We start from the raw sequence: 18,456 nt of genomic DNA on the forward strand, positions 1-18,456 counted from the left end.
GTGTAAGTCTAGTGTCCCTCTGTCTCTCAGCTGTGTGACATGGGACAAGTCATGCTACTTCTTTAAGTCTCAGTTTTTCCATCTTTCAAGTGGAAAGAATAAGAGTATCCTTCTTGTAGAGCAGGTGGGAAGGAGGATTCAATGAACAAAGGTGCTTGGCACAGCGCCTGGCATGTAGTAAAAGCAGGGTTGACATTGGCGGGCTTCAAATATTCAAAGTCTGTTGTCAAAATATTTAACAACTGACATGGTGAGGGCATGGACTAATCAGAGGGCATGCTGTTTTGGCCAGTATTCATTCTGATTGGTTGATACCTGTGCTGTTTCAGTTGTTAAATATTTTGAATATCGCTCCTGGTATAATTATTCAATAAATGTTAACTCTGATTATTATTATGATTATTTTACACAAAATGTGTTTATTGAGATGGTTTCCCACTCATCTTGATTCAGAGTGCTTTTAGTGCTGTTTCCTTCTAAAGGAACATTCTTCTGTAAGCCTTGCTTTTACTCCTGCAGGCTGGCAGAGGACAGTGGAGCAGCCAACACGCAAAACTACCATTTGTGCATGGCTAAAGACCCGTAGTGATTTTATAGCATCCTAGGCATTTCACATCCATGAAGTAGGAATTGAGGCTCTGCACCACGCATTTATTCTTGTGTTTCCTCTTCTCTTCTGGAGAGGGATGAAGGAGATCCTTTGCAAGGGGCACGTTCTTGTGGGTAGGTCGTCACCACTGGAAAGGCAACTCTGATTATTATTATTGCTGTTCTCACAAGGAAGGGAATCAGCAATTCAGGGGAGAGGACATCCTGCACGATCTGTTCCCATATATTGTATGCTGTATTCCTGAGTTCCCCATCCTCACTCTCTCCCTGTTGCTGAGAAGAAACAGCTTCACCATAGCATACAGCATCCATGGTCATCTACCAAATGAAGTGTTTCTTCTACAGTGAAGTAGGGGAGAAGAATCCCTCACTCCTACAGCTGAATGCTTCTAAGCATACAGAATATCATTCCCAAAAAATGATTATCTATCTTCATTAGAGGGATATTTTTTTCCACCCCTTTCTTGCTTACCAGAAAAATAATGAGATGAAGAAAACAGAAGACAGAACAAGCAAGTGGGGAAACAAAGGTGAATCTGATGGATACTCTCAGTTGTTAGAACAGAAGCAGAAGTAATGAAACAGTGTGTTTGTTCATTAAACCCTTAAGCTGCTCTGGCTTAGGGGATAAGATTATTTCCTTTATCATTAGCACCAAAAAATGTGGTTTCCAAAATACACGTCTTTTGATTCTTCCCCAAGTGGTTACCTGGGTTGTCTGATTTATTGGAGCATTGAAACCATTGCTTTTGGTACTATTTCATTCTTGGACATGCGTTCTTTGAAGTACTCCAAAAGTATACACAAGCACAGGTGACATAAAATAGGTTAAAAATGCCTAAGATGCATATGAAATCTTATTTTTCCTCTGGATACTAAAAAGCATCATTTAATTTTTTCTCTGTGAGGTTGGGAGTGATAGATACACCCATGTCCATTTCACATAGAAGGGCAAGGCATCAAAGTAACTTTGCTGTAGGAGGATTTTTAAGTTATTGGTGCCAAAGTTTCTATTTGAACTGTATATTTCACTATTACAGTTGAATTTATTATCTTTGCCATGAAACTAAGCTAAAAGTCACCACTGGCAGTCTATTAACAGAAACCTTTTTGTCTTAACAAATAAAGAGGGTAGGCAGGGTGCGGTGACTCACGCCTGTAATCCCAGCACTTTGGGAGGCCGAGGTCAGTGGATCACGAGGTCAGGAGTTCAAGACCAGCCTGACCAAGATGGTAAAACCCCGTCTCTACTAAAAAAAAAAAAAACTACAAAAATTAGCCAGGCACAGTGACAGGTGCCTATAATCACAGCTACTCAGCAGGCTGAGGCAGGAGAATCGCTTGAACCCGGGTGGCAGAGATTGCAGTGAGCCAAGATCGGGCCACTGCACTCCAGCCTGGGTGACAGAGTGAGACTCTGTCCCAAGCAAACAAACAAACAAACAAAAAAACAAACACAGAGGGTAAATCAGGTTTCAAGGCAGATGTGAACCATGGTGGACAGACTCTAGAGGGGCCCCATGTTCGTTCCCTGAACAATCCTCTCTCCTTCCGTGTAGGAGAAACCTACTACTCGCTTCTAATCAGTAGGCTGTGACAAGGTTGATGGCAGGTCTCTCGTGTGATTATGTTATGACGTACATATGGCTCATCTTGCTAGCATACATCAGAGACAGACTCTCTATTGCTGGCTTTAGTAGCTGTCACGATGTGAGAGAGCCTATGGAGAGGGCCACGAGGCAAGGAACTGTGGGGGCCTTCAGGAGCTGACATCAGCCCCTGGCTGACAGCCAGCAAGGAAATGGGATCTCAGTCCTACAAATGAATTCTCCTAACAACCCGAGGAAGCTTGGAAGTGGATCTTCTCCCATTTGAGCCTCTATTGAGGCTGCAACCCTGGCTGACACCTGGATTACAGTGTGGTGAAGACCCCGAAAAACAGAACCCAGCTAAGCTGTGGCTCTGACTTACAGGAACTGTGGGATTATAAATATGTGTTGTTTTAAAGCACTAAATTTATGGTAATTTATTACACAACAACAGAACATTTTTCCATAAACTTCCATCAGTCAGCAAACATCAGATTATCTGCTCTGTGCTTAGTGCTGTGACAAAATGGTATGGTGGGTTTGAATTTCCCTGAATTTCTCATATGAACAAACAGAGCACTTAGGCTATCAAAATCAATCACCTGTAGCAACACCTACAATAAAACTGCATAGCAAGGTATTCTCACAACTCCTAGACACTAGTGGGGGAGGACAAACTACCCAAAGCTGCAAGACCCATGTGGGATAAGAAACTGGGATGAAACAGAGGGAAGGTGACTGGGTTTCTGACAGTCATGAGAAAAGGAAAGTGTTAAGTCACCAATGGACACTCACCAGAAAGCATGGTAGTTCAATCTGAAAATAGCCACTACACTGGCATGGGGTTCTACAAGATCCAATTTGAGTGTGCATGCAAGGAGATGGCAAAGCAATCGGCTCTGACAGTGCTGGAGTCACCAGGGCCCTGAACGCTCTTGAAATGGCAAACAGGAGCTCCCTTCCAAGACAAAACTCTGCAGTGAGGAGAAAATGCTGGATGTAATCCAAACTGAGCAGGGCCAGGACAGTGGGGCATGGGACAAAAAGGTTCGGATACAAGTAGGGAAGAAAGCAATCCAGATATGATCAGGTCGCAGAAAATTTAAAGTCTCACATACACACACAGAGTTGTTTTTGTTTGCTTGTTTGTTTTGGGGGTGGGGGACAGAGTCTTACAGTTGCTCAGGCTGGAGTGTAGTGGTGTGATCTCGGCTCAATGCAACCCTCGCCTCCCAGGTTCAAGTGATTCTCCTGCCTCAGCCTCCCGAGTAACTGGGACTACAGGCTCATGCCACCACCTCCAGCTAATTTTTGTATTTTTAGTAGAGACAGGATTTTACCATGTTGGCCAGGCTGGTCTCAAACTCTTGGACTCAAGTCATCCTCCCACCTCAGCCTCCCTAAGTGCTGGGATTACAGGTGTGAGCCACTGTGCTAGGCCTGTTTGTTTTTTCAATACTTTGTGAAAACAGTAGAAGAGCTCTAGAGCCCTGAAGCTAGAAAGGCTACACTGTCACTCCTCCATTCTAAACACAAAGGAACATTTATTTCACTTAAGAAGTTATAAACAGAAACAAACCATGGTGGAATCTTACACAAAATTATTAAAAGAAAAAGGAGGCCAGGTGTGGGGGCTCAAGCCTGTAATCCTGGCACTTTGGGAGGCTGACGTGGGTGGATCACCTGAGGAAGAGGAGTTCAAGACCAGTCTGACCAACATGGTGAAACCCCGTCTCTACTAAAAATACAAAATTAGCCAGGCATGGTGGTGCATGCCTGTAATCCCAGCTACTTGGAAGGCTGAGGCAGGAAAATTGCTTGAATCCAGGAGGCGGAGGTTGCAGTGAGCTGAGATTGCGCCATTGCACTCCAGCCTGGGCAACAAGAGCGAGACTGTATCTCAAAAAAAAAAAAAAAAGAAAAGAAAAGAAAAGAAAAAAGAACCGGGTGTAGTGGCTCCCACCTGTAATCCCAGCTACTCAGGAGGATCGCTTGAGCTCAGGAGGTCAAGGTTGAAGTGAGCTAAGGTTATGCCACTGCACTCCATTGCACTGGGTGACAGAGCAAGACCTCATCACCCAACACCAAAAAAGAGAGAGATATACATAGACAGAGACAAAACCCCATTAAAAAGTAGGGTTAGGTCAAATAAAAATGAGACAGTCTGATGATTACAAATTAACTTTTTTCTATTCCCTGTAACTCCCAGCAAAATGCTGGCACATTATTAAACAAATTAACAAATTAGTTCAATGTGTTAAAAAAAATGTGAGCAAAAGCCTTAAACAGATATTTCACACACACAGACACAAACATAAATATATAGCCAAATAGCATATGACAAATTGTTTATAAGGAAAATGTAAATTAAAACCACAATGAGATTTCACTTTCTGCTGGCTACAATGGCTAAAATAAAAAATTCTTGCGATACCAAATATTGGCAGGGATGTGGTGTAACTGGAGCACTCATACATTTTTATTAGAAGTGTTAAATAGCACAACTACTTTGGAAAACAATGTGGCCTTTTCTTATAAACTTAAGCATGTACTACCCTTACCATATGATCTAGCTGCTCTATTTCTAGGTATTTATTCAAGAGAAACAAAAAGATATGCTCAAGAATAGACCTGTATGCATATAGTTACAGTTTTATTCATAATGGTTCCAAATTGGAAACAAATCAAATATATCCATTAACAGATAAATAGATAAGCAAATTACAGTATATTTACACAATGGAGCATTACTCATCAACAAAAATGATTGTATTATTGATACAGGCAACATCATGGACACATCTCCAAAACATGCTAAATAAAAGAAGTTGGACACCAAACAGTACACACTGCATGGTTGCATTTATATAAATTTCTGTAGCTAAAACCAACGTATAGTGATCAGTAACTGCCTGATAGAAGGGATTTACAAAGGGGCATAAAGACACTTTCTGAAGTGATGGAAATTTTCTATATCTTTATTGGGGTGCTGCTTGGATGGGTTTATACTTTGTCAAGTCTTGACCTGTATGCTTAAAATGTGTGAATTTTATTGTATATGAATTATACCTCAAGAAATTTCTATAAAATAAGTTTATATTTTTTGTTCTGTCCACTGAAAAGGCCTAGCAACAGTAACCAATTATTGCCGATGGGTAGGCCTAGCACTCAGATTGTGACTCCTTGGAGAAATGGCTAATTCCAACTGGAATCACTGTACATTTCCATATAAAAATGAGCCTACCACACTTTGTCATGCCATAAAGCATGACTCTAAAGACTACTAGGGTCATGTTAAAGAGACTTAGATGCCATACTTAGTAGGCTCCCACTGGTCACAAAGATGAAACAGATTGAACATCAATAATGACTTAGAATTCTCAGATAGGTTTAAATCTGTAAGTTTACTAAAAAAAAACCCATCAAATTAACATTGAATATCTTTGAAGAATGCTAGGAAACAACTTCATTACTTTTTAAACTGACAAATGAAGAATAAAATGTTTATCTTGCCTTCACTATGCAAAAAATAACCGAATAGTTGATATGGGAAATTTTCCTTTATAGAGAAATCCCAGCTAATAAATAAAGAATGAGTGATAGAGTTCGAATATCACCATTTGAATTACTGGATCTAGGCAATGATCACTAGGGGTTGATAACATCACCAAAAAGGAGGTAACCAGACATTACGCACTTTCCAGGAAAAATACACAGCACCACCTATGGTGTTATCTTGCCAAAAAAAAAAATAATTGAGGCTAAATCTGATCAAGCCTCCTGATCTGACTACACATTTACAGGAAATATGAGACACAGAGAAACGTGTTAAATGGTACCACAGGGGTGCAGCAAGCAAGATACAGACTGTAGGAAATGCTTGCTATCAAATGATTCAAGTGACTTCAACAAAAAATTTGCAAAGAGAGAAGAAAGAAAGAGACGGAAGAGAGATAGGTAGTTTAAAAGAAATGAGACCAAACAATCACGATGCATAGACATTATCCTGATGTGGAATGAAATAAAGAAAATATGAAAACAATATGTAAAAAATTAAAACACTGCTTATATGATTATAGTAAGGAATTATCATTAATTTTTTAGATTTGAAAGTGGTGAGATTTTTTTGAGATATTAATAGAGTCTGGGATTTGCCTTAGAATTATAAAGGTGTGGGGACTGAGTGGGGATATACGTGAAATAACACTGGACATCTGCTGATTATTGTTGAAGCTGGGTTATGGGTACATTTGGCTCATTAAGCTAGGGTCTGTGTTTTTGTGTATGTTTTAAAATTTTATCATAAAAAGTGGAAAATAAAAGCAATCTATCTGAGGAAGAGAAAAGACCGATACATCTGAAATAATTACCAAATTGTGACAAAAAGTTAAATGGTAGGACACACTGATAGGTTCAAATAAGAAGCAAAATCTTATTCCCTAAATTATCTTTCAGAAAAGGAGTAAGTGGACTTAAATGCTAGTCCTTATAAGTCTTTCTCATTATGGACTCTGTCTCAATGACTTCATTTTGAACAACAAATTATTGATGGAGAATAACATATTAACCTGAAACCACCTCAGTCAATACTAGCTTGACATATTTATAGATATCAAGTGATAAAGTTGTTTCAAAAAGGAATATAGAGATTTAACAGAGTTATAGTAATTATTCCAGTGGTTATAGCCTCTCAGTTAAAGATGTTGGCTGTATATAAAGAAGATAGTTTAAAGCAAGATTTTTTTAAAAGCAATTCAGTAATTATATTGAGGAAATCATGAATATAAGCAAATAGTCCTAATATGTGAATAGCTACTTGTAGTTTGGGATAAATTTTCTAGCAATAGCCCAATACAGGATTTCAAAAAGGAAATCCTACTTATCTGGAAGTAAAGAACTTAGCTGGAAGTGAAGATTATATCATCTGAACACTGCATTTAATGACTCAGAATGTGGCCTTAGTGATGACTAAGAAATTAAGTTGCAACTAGGAGTTTTATTTAAACTGTCTCATGGAATGTGATGTAAGAACAAAAAGCAGTATTTCTAAATCAAGACATGATTTTATATCAATTGCTATTTTAAAAACGTTTGTGCATTTAAATTAATACATTCAAGGTAATTTAAATTGAAATAGACATTTGCCTCTTTCATCAACATGACTAAAAGTTTATAAAGTTAAGTTGACCAAATCTCTTTTTCTTTTGGTGGAGGTGATTTCTCATAGAGAAATGGGCGATGGCTTCCCACCTGTGTTTGCCTGTATTCTGGCATGTACGGTAAATTAAAAATGCTGTAAGAGGTTAGAAAATAGAGGGATCCATTTGGTGGCTGTAGTTAGGGAAGACCTTATAAAAGGCGGGATTAAAATGGGTAGAGTTTGTATTAGTAGGGTAGAAAGCTTTCCAAATGTGAAAAAGAAATGAATAAACACACATTAACAAAAAAGAGCTTGACTTGGGTTTCTCCCCCAAATAATAGTTGGAGAAGAACCAGCTAGATTAGCAAGAAGACCCAACCAGAGGAAAATTAGACATAGGCTATACATATGGGGTGAGGCCAGGTTGTGGAAGACCTTGAGAGAATGACCCTCTCCGATTATAGCCAGGGTTGCATTATGACTTTCACATGCCGCAGATGCCCCAGGCATTTTTACCTTCATGGGTCAGTTTCTTCCTTCCAAAAAAATTTAAAATTATACTTTCTGACTATATCAGTATAAAATGAATATAACCCAGGTGGCTTTCATTATCATATTCATATTATTATATTTATTTTTTCTTCCAATTTTAAAAGAAATTAAAATTAAAATGTTTTTACTGGTTTCTAAAGCTATCGTGAGTTTTAGGCGCTGCGCCTGATGTGCCTAGTGAGAACTCAGCTCTAATCAGGGTTTGATCATTTGTGTCTTAGATATCTTACTTTATGGTTAAGGAGTCACTATGACCATTTTATATATGTGGACAAAGCCATTTTTTTTTTGGTATATGGAGAGATAGATCTCATCTGGATCACAAGATGCTTTTCTCTGGGCAAAGTTGGGCCAGGAAGGATGAGATCACTTGCTGGTCTGCCATTTGGCCTTGACCGTAAATACCCTCCAACTGCAAAGCAGAACTTAGTGGGAGAACGTAGGGTGTCTAGAGGACTTATATCTGGGTCTCATTGTTGTGGAAACAGCTTCCAGGGTGTTAGAAAGAAAATGATGCCAATCATAATGGAAGTTGGAGTTAAAAAGGAAAGTCAGATCACGTCCTGAGAAAATGATGCTAGGCTCTGGGGCTGGAGTGGACTGCCTTCAGATCAGATACTTGGATCTGACTCCCATAATGTCTTTAAGAATTTCTATCACTACTCTCTTTTCCCCCCTCCTTTCTGTGCTAAGTATAACCAAGAAAAAGGACTTTTGACCATTTCCGGATGAGGGTTTTAAAGTGGCAGCAGAATCCCTTGGGACTGGTATCATATTGGCAGCACAGATCATGACTAAAATAAGACTGCACAGAGAATGGGGAATTTGGGAGAAGGTTTGCCAGGTTTGCTTTTTCAGTAGACCTTTCCCAGCAGAGTCAATTAGTCAATGCTTCTCTACTAAACCCTTGGAGTGCCTTGAGTCTCTGCCTCTAAGGGACGTGGATCCCTTGTAAAACAATCAGAAGAGTACTTAGAAAACATTTATCTTGTGGCCGGGCATGGTGGCTCACACCTGTAATCCCAGCACTTTGGGAGGCTGAGGCGGGCAGATCACAAGGTCAGGAGATCGAAACCAACCTGGCCAACATGGTGAAACCCTGTCTCTACTAAAATACAAAAATTACTAAAAACACAAAAATTAAAAATTACTAAAAATACAAAAATTAACTGGGTGGCACAAGACTGTAGTCCCAGTTACTCGGGGGGCCGAGGCAGGAGAATCATTTGAACCCGGGAGGTGGAGGTTGCAGTGAGCCAAGATTACGACACTGTACTCCAGCCTAGCGACAGAGAGAGCCCTCGTCTCAAAAAAAAAAAAAAAAAAAAAAGAAAACGTTTATCTTGTAACCAGCGGGATAAAAAAAGGGCTGGAACTCACCTGAAGGGCCAAAAGGGAGGTTGGAATTGAGAGTAGGGTGGGGAGGAGATTGTTGTTGAAAAACGTAGGCTGGGGCCTTGCTACTCAAATTGTTGTCCCTGGACCAACAGGATTGGCACCAGAATATATATCTTAGCAAAATCCCCAGGAGATTTGTCAATATAATTAAGATTTGAGAAGCACTGGGCTAGGATGTTAGCTGAGAGGCTGAGGAGGGAAGAGTAGATTGGCAAGGCAGATTAAGGTAACAGTTAGCAGGCGTTGGTATTCTGACATTTTTGGAGATGGAGATGACACAAAGATGAGTCCAAGAATACAAACTGGGGAGACTTAAAGAATACAAGTAACGTCCAATACTCATTTATCTACAGATAATTGATAGACTAATTAAAAATCATGCCTATTCATTAAGGCCTAGATCCATGGTCAAATGACATGTTTAGTTTTGTTTGCTAAGTTTGCTGTACCCATTAGCATTATATTTATGCATTTAAAAACAACAAAATTGCTTTTTTCTGCCTGAGAATTTAAACACAGGCTGTACTTATATGTTCATTTCTCTCTTCATTATTTAATCAATATTTCCTTTCCATGCATTTGTTATGTGACCTTGAACATTACTAATTATTACTACTATTTTTGAGATAGAGTCTCATCACTGAGGCTGGGGTGCAGTGACTTGGTGCCACCTCCGCCTCCCTGGTTCAAGTGATTCTCCTGTCCCAGCTCCCTGAGTGGCTGGAATTACAGGTGTGTGCCAGCATGCCCAGCAAAGTTTTGTATTTTTAGTAGAGACAGGGTTTCACCATGTTGGCCAGGCTGGTCTTGAACTCCTGACCTCAAGTGATCTGCCCGCCTTGGCCTCCCAAAATGCTGGGATTACAGGCATAAGCCACTGCACCTGGCCAAACATTGCTAATGATTAGTGCCATAGCACACAAGGTGCCAGCTTTCTCAGTGTTGTGTAACTTATTCAGTTAAAATTAGACAGCATGAGGGTTACGCATGGGCTCTAAATTTTTTACACGATTCAGGGAACTAGTGAAAATGGTCTGGCACCTTGAGGTTATAAAAGGGATAGAACAGCCTCCATGGGTGCCCTATTTATCATGCAGGAGTTGTGCTGTGTTCTTTTGTTGATTGAAAGAATTAAGAAAGAAGAAAGGCATTCCATCTGTAAGTGGAAACGCCACTCTCACGGCATTCACGCACCAGCTATTGTCTAAGGTCTGACAGTTACAGTGACTTATCCAGATGTTTTGATTACATGATACCAGCCTCAGAGATATTTGCCAACATTAGTATAATTGAGTACCTCATTCCGTTTTTCATCTTCTCATTTTCTTTCACCATGTAGACACCATACTACTTCTTGTCCTCTCTCTCCCAGCTACAGGGGGGAAAAGCACCAATGAACACACAATCCAGGCTCTCAACCTCTCTCCAGCACCTAGCTACTTCAAGTTAGAACTTTTAATTCGAATCAAGGAAAACAATGTTCTGTGAATCTTTTTCTCCCTGGAAAAAAAAATGAGAGAATGAAATTCTTTTCTGTCTATAGTTCGCAACAGCTAAGTGATGATGAAAGTTGCTTGCATTGTTTTTCATAATGTGTGATTTTTTCCTCAAGAAAAAGAAGTCACTCAGATGGCTCTTGGTGCTCAAGATGTTGAAATGTTCTGACTCTTCTCTAATACAATAGTAAAGTGAATTCAACAGCCTACTGCTGACTTTAAAACACCGGGGTACCTCTGTGCTTCCCAGATATTATCGTTTCCCATGGTAGGTTCTAAACTGGTAGCCTGAAGCCTAGCTCTGGCCTGCAGATATGTTTTATTTGGACTCCACAGTATTTTTGTAAACTATGAGCCAAAATGTAAAAATAGGGAGATTTCACACCAAAAAAATCAGAGTTACTTCACTTTAATGAGAATATGTGACAAGACTAGACTCTCGTGTGGCATGGATCCTTCTTCATATGACAGTGATCAGCTGGAACTGGCTAGTGACTATCCTAGGATGCCACGGTTTCCACCGTTCCCTACCATTGTCCTGACTTTGGGGCTGGGTGCCAGTTTTCATTTACTGATCTCTGTGCTTGCTATGGTATTTATCTCAAAGTAAAGAAACATTTATCTGGGCCTATGTCTTTATCAAGAGAAAGATATCAGGCCAGGCGCGATGACTCATGCCTATGATCCCAGCACGGGAGGCCGAGGAGGGCGGATCACTTTGAGACCAGTCTAGGCAATATGGCGAACCCCCGTCTCTACTAAAAATATAAAAATTAGCCGGGAGTGGTGGTGCACACCTGCAATCTCAGCTACTCGGGAGGCTGAGGCAGGGGAATCAGTTGAACTCAGGAGGCGGAGGTTGCAGTGAGCCGCAATTGTGCCATTGCGCTCCAGCCTGGGCAACAGAATGAGGTTCTGTCTCAAAAAAAAAAAAGAGTAAGACAGCAAAAGATAAACTGAAAATTATATTTCAAAGAAAACAGGACTGCATAAATTTCTTCACGGACTTGAGGAATATTCCTGCATGTTCAATATGTAAACTTTATGTGTTTGTCAAAAGATTGTATGTGTTGAAACAGAACTTAAGAACCTGGTTACTGCCTAGACCCTGATGTCAATTGAGTAAGTGACCCTTCTTCACCTCCCAGAATTGGAACGGAGTGCCTAAATTGTCAGCGAAAATAGAATGAAGATAAGTTTGCAAAGCCACATGACATAGTGCATGAGATATCTGAACAGAAATGCACCTGGAACTGGAGAACCCAGAGTTGCTATTTAGTGGGTTCGTGAAGGAAGTGCCCTACAGTCTTCCTGTCTCTTCTGAGTGGTAACCTGCTCTAGCGCAGACCTCAACCAGGAAATAAACTCATATCATAGGCAGCAGCATAAAACCTCTCTCTCATTCTCCCGCAGACCCGTAATAGAGTATCCTGAGAGAGGTTGCTCACTTCTACCTAGGTTAGAGAGCAGAGCCACAGCATTTTGCAAACAGACAGAAGACAAATCTACCTGGAATGATGAGTACAACAGCAGCCCACATCTGTACAGCACGTCTGCAGGTTTTCACCTGTGAAGGAAACAAGAGACAAAGATCATAAGATTTGGGCGAGGTGCAGTGGCTCACACCTGTAATCCTAGCACTTTGGGAGGTCAAGTGGGTGGATTGCTTCAGCCCAAAGGTTCGAGACCAGCCTGGGCAACATAGGTAGAGCCTGTCTCCACAAATAATAAAAAAATTTAGCCAAGTTTGGTTAAATTGCCTGTGGTCCCAGCTACTCCAGAGGCTGAGGCAGGAGGATAGCTTGAGCCCAGGGGTTCAAGGCTGCAGTGAGCCATGATTGCACCCACTGCACTCCAGCCTGGACCACAAAGTGAGACCCCATCTCAAAAAATAAACTAAAATAAAAATAAAATTTGACGTTTAAGTAAGTGCATAAGTAGACCTGAGAGTTGGGACATCATAGAGTAGATAGACAGAGGACAATTAATAGAAACTTGAAGAAGAAACATTCAGATTATGGCAGAACAGAGATGACTCTTTTGGCTAAGAACCTTTGTCTGTTCCCCAACCCTCAACAACAGTTCTTTAGCAGAAGGAATCAGAAATTGCTATAGATTGTTTATGATAGGGTGCCTGGTGAGCAGAGACTAAAGTCTTCTTTCCCCTTGTTTTGGGAGGTGGAAAGGAAGGCAGAGGAAATGGCCAACATTCTTTATGTTCAGAGAAGAGTCTCTCTTCAGGCCTTCTTAGGATCAAAAGGAGAGAGGTGTTCATTTCTCTCGCTCCTCACCACTTACAGAGCTGTCCTCTGAGGGAAGGGTAGGGTGAAGGAGATTTCTTGGAAGAGAAGGACTAAAAATCCTCAGCTCCTACTTTTTTTTTTTTTTTTTTGAGTCTGAGTATCTCTGTGTCACCCAGCCTGGAGTGCAGTGGCATGATCATGGTTCACTGCAGCCTTGAAATCCTGGGCTCAAGCAATCTTACTGCCTCAGCCTCCCTCGTGAGGGAGTGCAAGTAGATGAGATTAAGTGTGCCAGTAGCTGGGACTGCAGGGACATACCACCACACCTGGTTAATTTTCTTTTCTTTTCTTTTTTTTTTTTTTTTTTAAGACGAAGTCTCACTCTGTTACCGGGCTGGGAGTACAGTGGTGTGATCTCGGCTCACTGCAACCTCTGCCTCCCAGGTTTATGCAATTCTCCTGCCTCAGCCTCCTGAGTAGTTGGGATTACAGGCATGCACTGACATGCCCAGCTAATTTTTGTATTTTTTGTAGAGATGGGGTTTCACCATGTTGCCCAGGCTGGTCTTGAACTCCTGAACTCATGACTAATTTTTAAATTTTTTGCAGAGATGGCAGGCTTACTATGTTGCTCAGGCTGGTCTCCAACTGCTGGGCTCAAGCAATCCTCCTGCCTCGGCCTCCTAAAGCACTGGGATTATAGGCGTGAGCCACTGTATCTGGGCCCCAGCTCTTACTCTTTTGAGGTTCAGCACTTGGAGAATCTCTCTTAGATTGAGGTGGGCCTACTAATAGCTGTTATCAGGGAAGAATATCAAAGTGGAACTCACCATGAGGGAAAGTTAGGTCAAGGCTGGTAACCCAAGTTCAATGCAGAGAGATGGAAAAGGGTGTGGGGGAGGGTTGGTAGTGGCACAACATACAGCTAAGGACAAATACTGTTTGGTAGTGCTACACCTTGGTGACTATATGAAGCACATGAAGGTTAATGAAAAGAATTATAACCTTGGATCAATCCCAAGTGGGGGCGCTATTGACCAAGGCATAGTTCAACCAGTAAGGGTCTCATTTTAGCGGATAAGTGTCCCCCAACCTGTGTGGGATCAGTCTTCAAGAGTCACACCCACAGCCAAAGCAACAGTGGGGTTGGCCTGATGTGTGACTTTCAGTTTTCTCTCTCGCCTTGCTTTGATTAAGCCCCTCATGTCCTTAGACTATTTGCAGGGTGATGAGTGGTCTTTGGGAAATACTGTGCTTCTTAATAATAAGAGAAGGTCTGATTCTACTTGAGTTTATCAAGTGGACTGTAAGAATTTCAAGGCCTAGGTTAAAGGTAAAGAATAAATGTATATGGTTATCACGTAGATTAGATTACATCTTTTATTTATTTATTTTTTTACAAAACTCCTGGTTGAGTTAAGCAAGTGACTTTTGAATTAAGAAAAAGAAATACCTGGATAAGGAGGACTCTACACGACTGTTTCAGCTAACACTCTGGGGCTTGGTGTGGATGAATCTGTTCTTTAGCCCCGCCTTACTAAATACTGCCTTAATAGGGCTTATTTCTATCTGAATATATAGCATGATTCACTTGCTCTTGTTTATGAAGTAGGAGTGGGGAGGAGGCTGAAGGAGAATGGCAATGGGAAAGATATATGCTTACCTTTCAAAGGGAGGTGGCCAGAAGGTGTAGGAAATGACCTCTGTCGGACAATGTCCCTACGTCAGATCCATTGCCTGCCCCTAAGCAAGGAAACCAAGGAAAGCCTGAGCAGGGCTGGAGGAGGAGAGTGTGCCAGCCTCATGGGCTATAGTAGTCCTGGTGACGGGCTGAGAGGTACAGAAGCCAACACAGAAGTGAGGACTGACTCCTCTCAACCCTCCACTTCAAACCCCATGGGAACACTAAGCTTGGGGAACACACCCGCCATTCAGGTGAACCTTGGGAGGTTTCAGCATGTTCCAAGGTACAACAGTCAAGTTAGCACATAACAACATGTCTTGAAACGGCAGGTAATAAGCATTAATCTCCCTAATAAATTCATTAGTCAGCTGTATGGTCTTGAAAGTGGTTTGTATACTCAGATCATAAATTAAACCCTGGTTAGATATTAACCTTCTCTCACTTTGCTCAGCAAATCTCCCAGTAGCCCTAATGGGATCAAAAGATTCCATTAAGATTTCCTGCTTTTCTTTTGCCTAATTACACTGATACAAAGCCTCACAGAGCATTTTTAGGGTATAGTTTAAAAAAAAAAAAAAGGTAATGCCTAATCTAACTTTCATGAGCGTATTTACTGAAAAAAAAAAAAAAAAAAAGAAGAAGACTGACAATGCACACAGTCATTCAGGATTCTGGATTTCTGGAAATAGATACTTCCCAGGGCATCTTTGTAGGGACACTAGATGAGTGTTCTATCACTCACACGGCACTTCTTACAGGGTGGCCTCCCTTGAAGCCTAGGTCCATAAGACCAGCCCTCTGTCCAGTTGTCTTTCTCTCTGGCTGTTTTGACACACATTTCCTGATGCAGTATTTCCCTTATCGGGTATTTTTAAGCTTAATCATACATTATCTATCCAAATCCAATGTTTTGCATTTCTTGTATAGAGAGGTCTGTGAACTAGCAAAGCTTAAAGAGATACCAGGAACTCGCAAAAGTGTTTTTCAATACCCTGCCAATCACCTCTCTCTCTCTCAATCCCTAGTTTTATTTTTCCTTCCCTTCTGCCCTGTGCTGCCTGCTCAGCAGAGAAAATCCTTCTTTCTGTCTCCCACTCTCCTGCCTCTTTGCTGTGAAAACTGCACGCATGTTCAGAATGCCCACCTTTCTGTTTCTCTCTCATCTAACCCCTTAGTCCCCATCCCTTCAAACTGACATTTCCCCAAACCTCTCCAGATGGTCCCCTGTGCTTTATCATCCCGTCTCTACCTCTCTCATCATTCAGCCCTTGGAGGTAAAGAACCTCTGCATAACAGAAGTTGGTTTTGAAATATTTCAAAATTTGACTGTTCCAGACAGCTGTCTTTGTGACAGGCATGATTCCAGGTCCCTGGGGATACAGAGGAGAACAAAACAGAAAATATCCCTAGCTCCTAGAGCTGTCAGCTCAAGGAGGTAAATACCTGTGGCATTTCTACTCACAATCAATTGGTTTCTTTATTGACTGTTGCTAAACTTTGGGGGTTTTTAAAAACTGAACTTCCTTGACAGTAACAAAGCAAGACTTTGTATTTATTAACGTACTTAAAAAAATTAAGGTGGAGAAGTTTTTTCAGTATGTTTTAATGTATCCGCAGTGAGAACACATGCACAAGCAGTCTATTGAGAACTCAGAGGTCAACAAAAGAAAGACGAACAAATGTTTGGATTGTCAATGTATCCTGCAGATGGATCTGTTCTCCGGATGAATTTTTAATACAATCTCAGGTCCCTTTCATTGGAAAATTATCTTAGTTTACACTGATACATTTATCTATGCACCTATTTATTTTTTAATGTTTTAAGAGATGGGGTCTTGCTCTGCCACCAAGTTGGAGTGCAGTGGCATGATCATGCATCCTCGAACTCCTTTGCTCAAGCAGTCTTCCCACCTCAGCCTCCCAAGTAGCTAGAACTACAGGCACGCACCATCCTTCTTGGCTAATGTTAATTTTTTGTAGAGACAGGGTCTCACTATTCACCCAGGCTAGTCTCAATCTCCTGGCCTCAAGCGATTCTCCTGCCTTGGCTTCCCAAAGTGCTGAGGTTATAGGTATGAGCCAGTGCCTGGATGACTTTTTATTGTTGTAAAATTTTTTATGTACATTTAGTTTTCCATATTATAAATGTAAAATGTAAGTAAGTTTTTAAGGGCAGAAGACAGAAGAGAGAGTACGTGTATTTTCAGTTCTTTGGTCTGCTAATTGTGTGAACTCAGAGGTGATAGGCAAATAGTTAAAAACAGGTGTAGCTAGACCCTGACTATGCAGAACAAGTATGGCTTTATGGGCTCATACCAGCTGAATATGAGGCCTGACATCAGAAAACAGTTTCCTCTCAGCTGAAAGGGGCCTATATTGAATATTCAAAAATTAGTAGTCTTCAGACAAAGATGAACCTCTAAGTTTTAAGCCCAGTATTATTGATTAGAGTACGCATTCTCTAGTTTGCCACAGGCCTTGCCACTCTCTATTGCACACACCCTATTTTCACAATTACTTTGCATACATTTTACAACCAGCCATGACACATAGATGTCTTGCCTATGAAGGTATCTGAGTTTTCAGTCCTTGAATTGGAAGCTTTCCTTGGCTCCCCTATCAGCTCTGACATTTCTGGTTCTTGTTCTTTCTCAACAGCCTCTTAGTGTTGTGCTGTTTCACCAGGACTTAGTAAGTGCCGTGGGAGACAAGGGTCTTAAATATAGTGTATTTATTTTAGAAGTCTCTTAAGCTTCATCCTCTATTTGCTCCACGATTTGAATTCTGATTTCTGTTCAATTTCATCAGTGGGGGAGGGGGGTTTGGTGGGGATGGGAGGAGAATCAGTTATGAATTTTTAAATAGATTTGAAATGAGATATTTAGATAGAAATGAAAATATGGGCACGGAAACGTCTCTCCTCTCCTTGTCCATCTAGAGAAAGGGAACCTTGTAATCATTTCGACCCAGTTGTCTCCAGATGGTTGTGTGATGTGTCACTCTAGGATAGAAGGCAGGACTCAACTCCAGGACCTTAAAGAATCGTTGGTCTGGTTTGGCTCCCTTCTGATTTTTTCTGGAGACAGAGTCTCACTCTATCCTCCAGGCTGGAGTGCAGTGGCATGATCTTGGCTCACTGCAACCTCTGCCTCCTGGGTTCAAGCGATTCTTATGCCTCAGCCTCCCGAGTAGCTGGGATTACAGGTGCCTACTACCACAACCGCCTTATTTTTGTATGTTTAGTAGAGATGGGATTTCGCCATGTTGGCCAGGCTAGTCTCAAACTCCTGACCTCAGGTGTTCCGCCCGCCTTGGCCTCCCAAAGTGTTGGAATTATAGGCGTGAGCCACCACACCCAGCCAGCTCACTTCTTAGGGTATAGTTTTGGGGGCTAGGGATGAAAAAAGAAGGGGGAAACCATCTAGTTTCTTTTTTTTTTTTTTTTTTTTTTTTTTTTTTTGAGACAGGGACTTGCTCTGTCACACAGGCTTGAGTGCAGTGGCACCATCTGAGCCTGCTGCAGCCTCCGCCTCCTAGGTTCAAGCTGAGCCACCAAGCCCATCAGATTTTTGTATTTTCAGGAGAGATGGAGTTTTACCATGTTGATCAGGCTGGTCTCAAACTCCTGGCCTCATGCGATTTCCCTGCCTTGGCCTCCCAAAGTGCTGGGATTATAGGCATGCACCCCCGCACCCAGCCTCTCGTTTTATATAATTTAGAACTCTGTTATGACCTGAGCCATCAC

The 18,456-nt window shown here is 41.3% G+C and overlaps 1 pseudogene; it reads right to left on the bottom strand.

Annotated features, from left to right (window-relative positions):
* Nucleotides 1-409: 409 nt before the first annotated feature.
* Nucleotides 410-1,843, bottom strand: LOC110742659 (annotated as a pseudogene).
* Between the last annotated feature and the right edge of the window lie 16,613 nt (nucleotides 1,844-18,456).

The sequence above is a fragment of the Papio anubis genome, chromosome 2 (genome assembly GCF_008728515.1).
Source record: "Papio anubis isolate 15944 chromosome 2, Panubis1.0, whole genome shotgun sequence".
Lineage (NCBI taxonomy): Eukaryota > Metazoa > Chordata > Mammalia > Primates > Cercopithecidae > Papio > Papio anubis.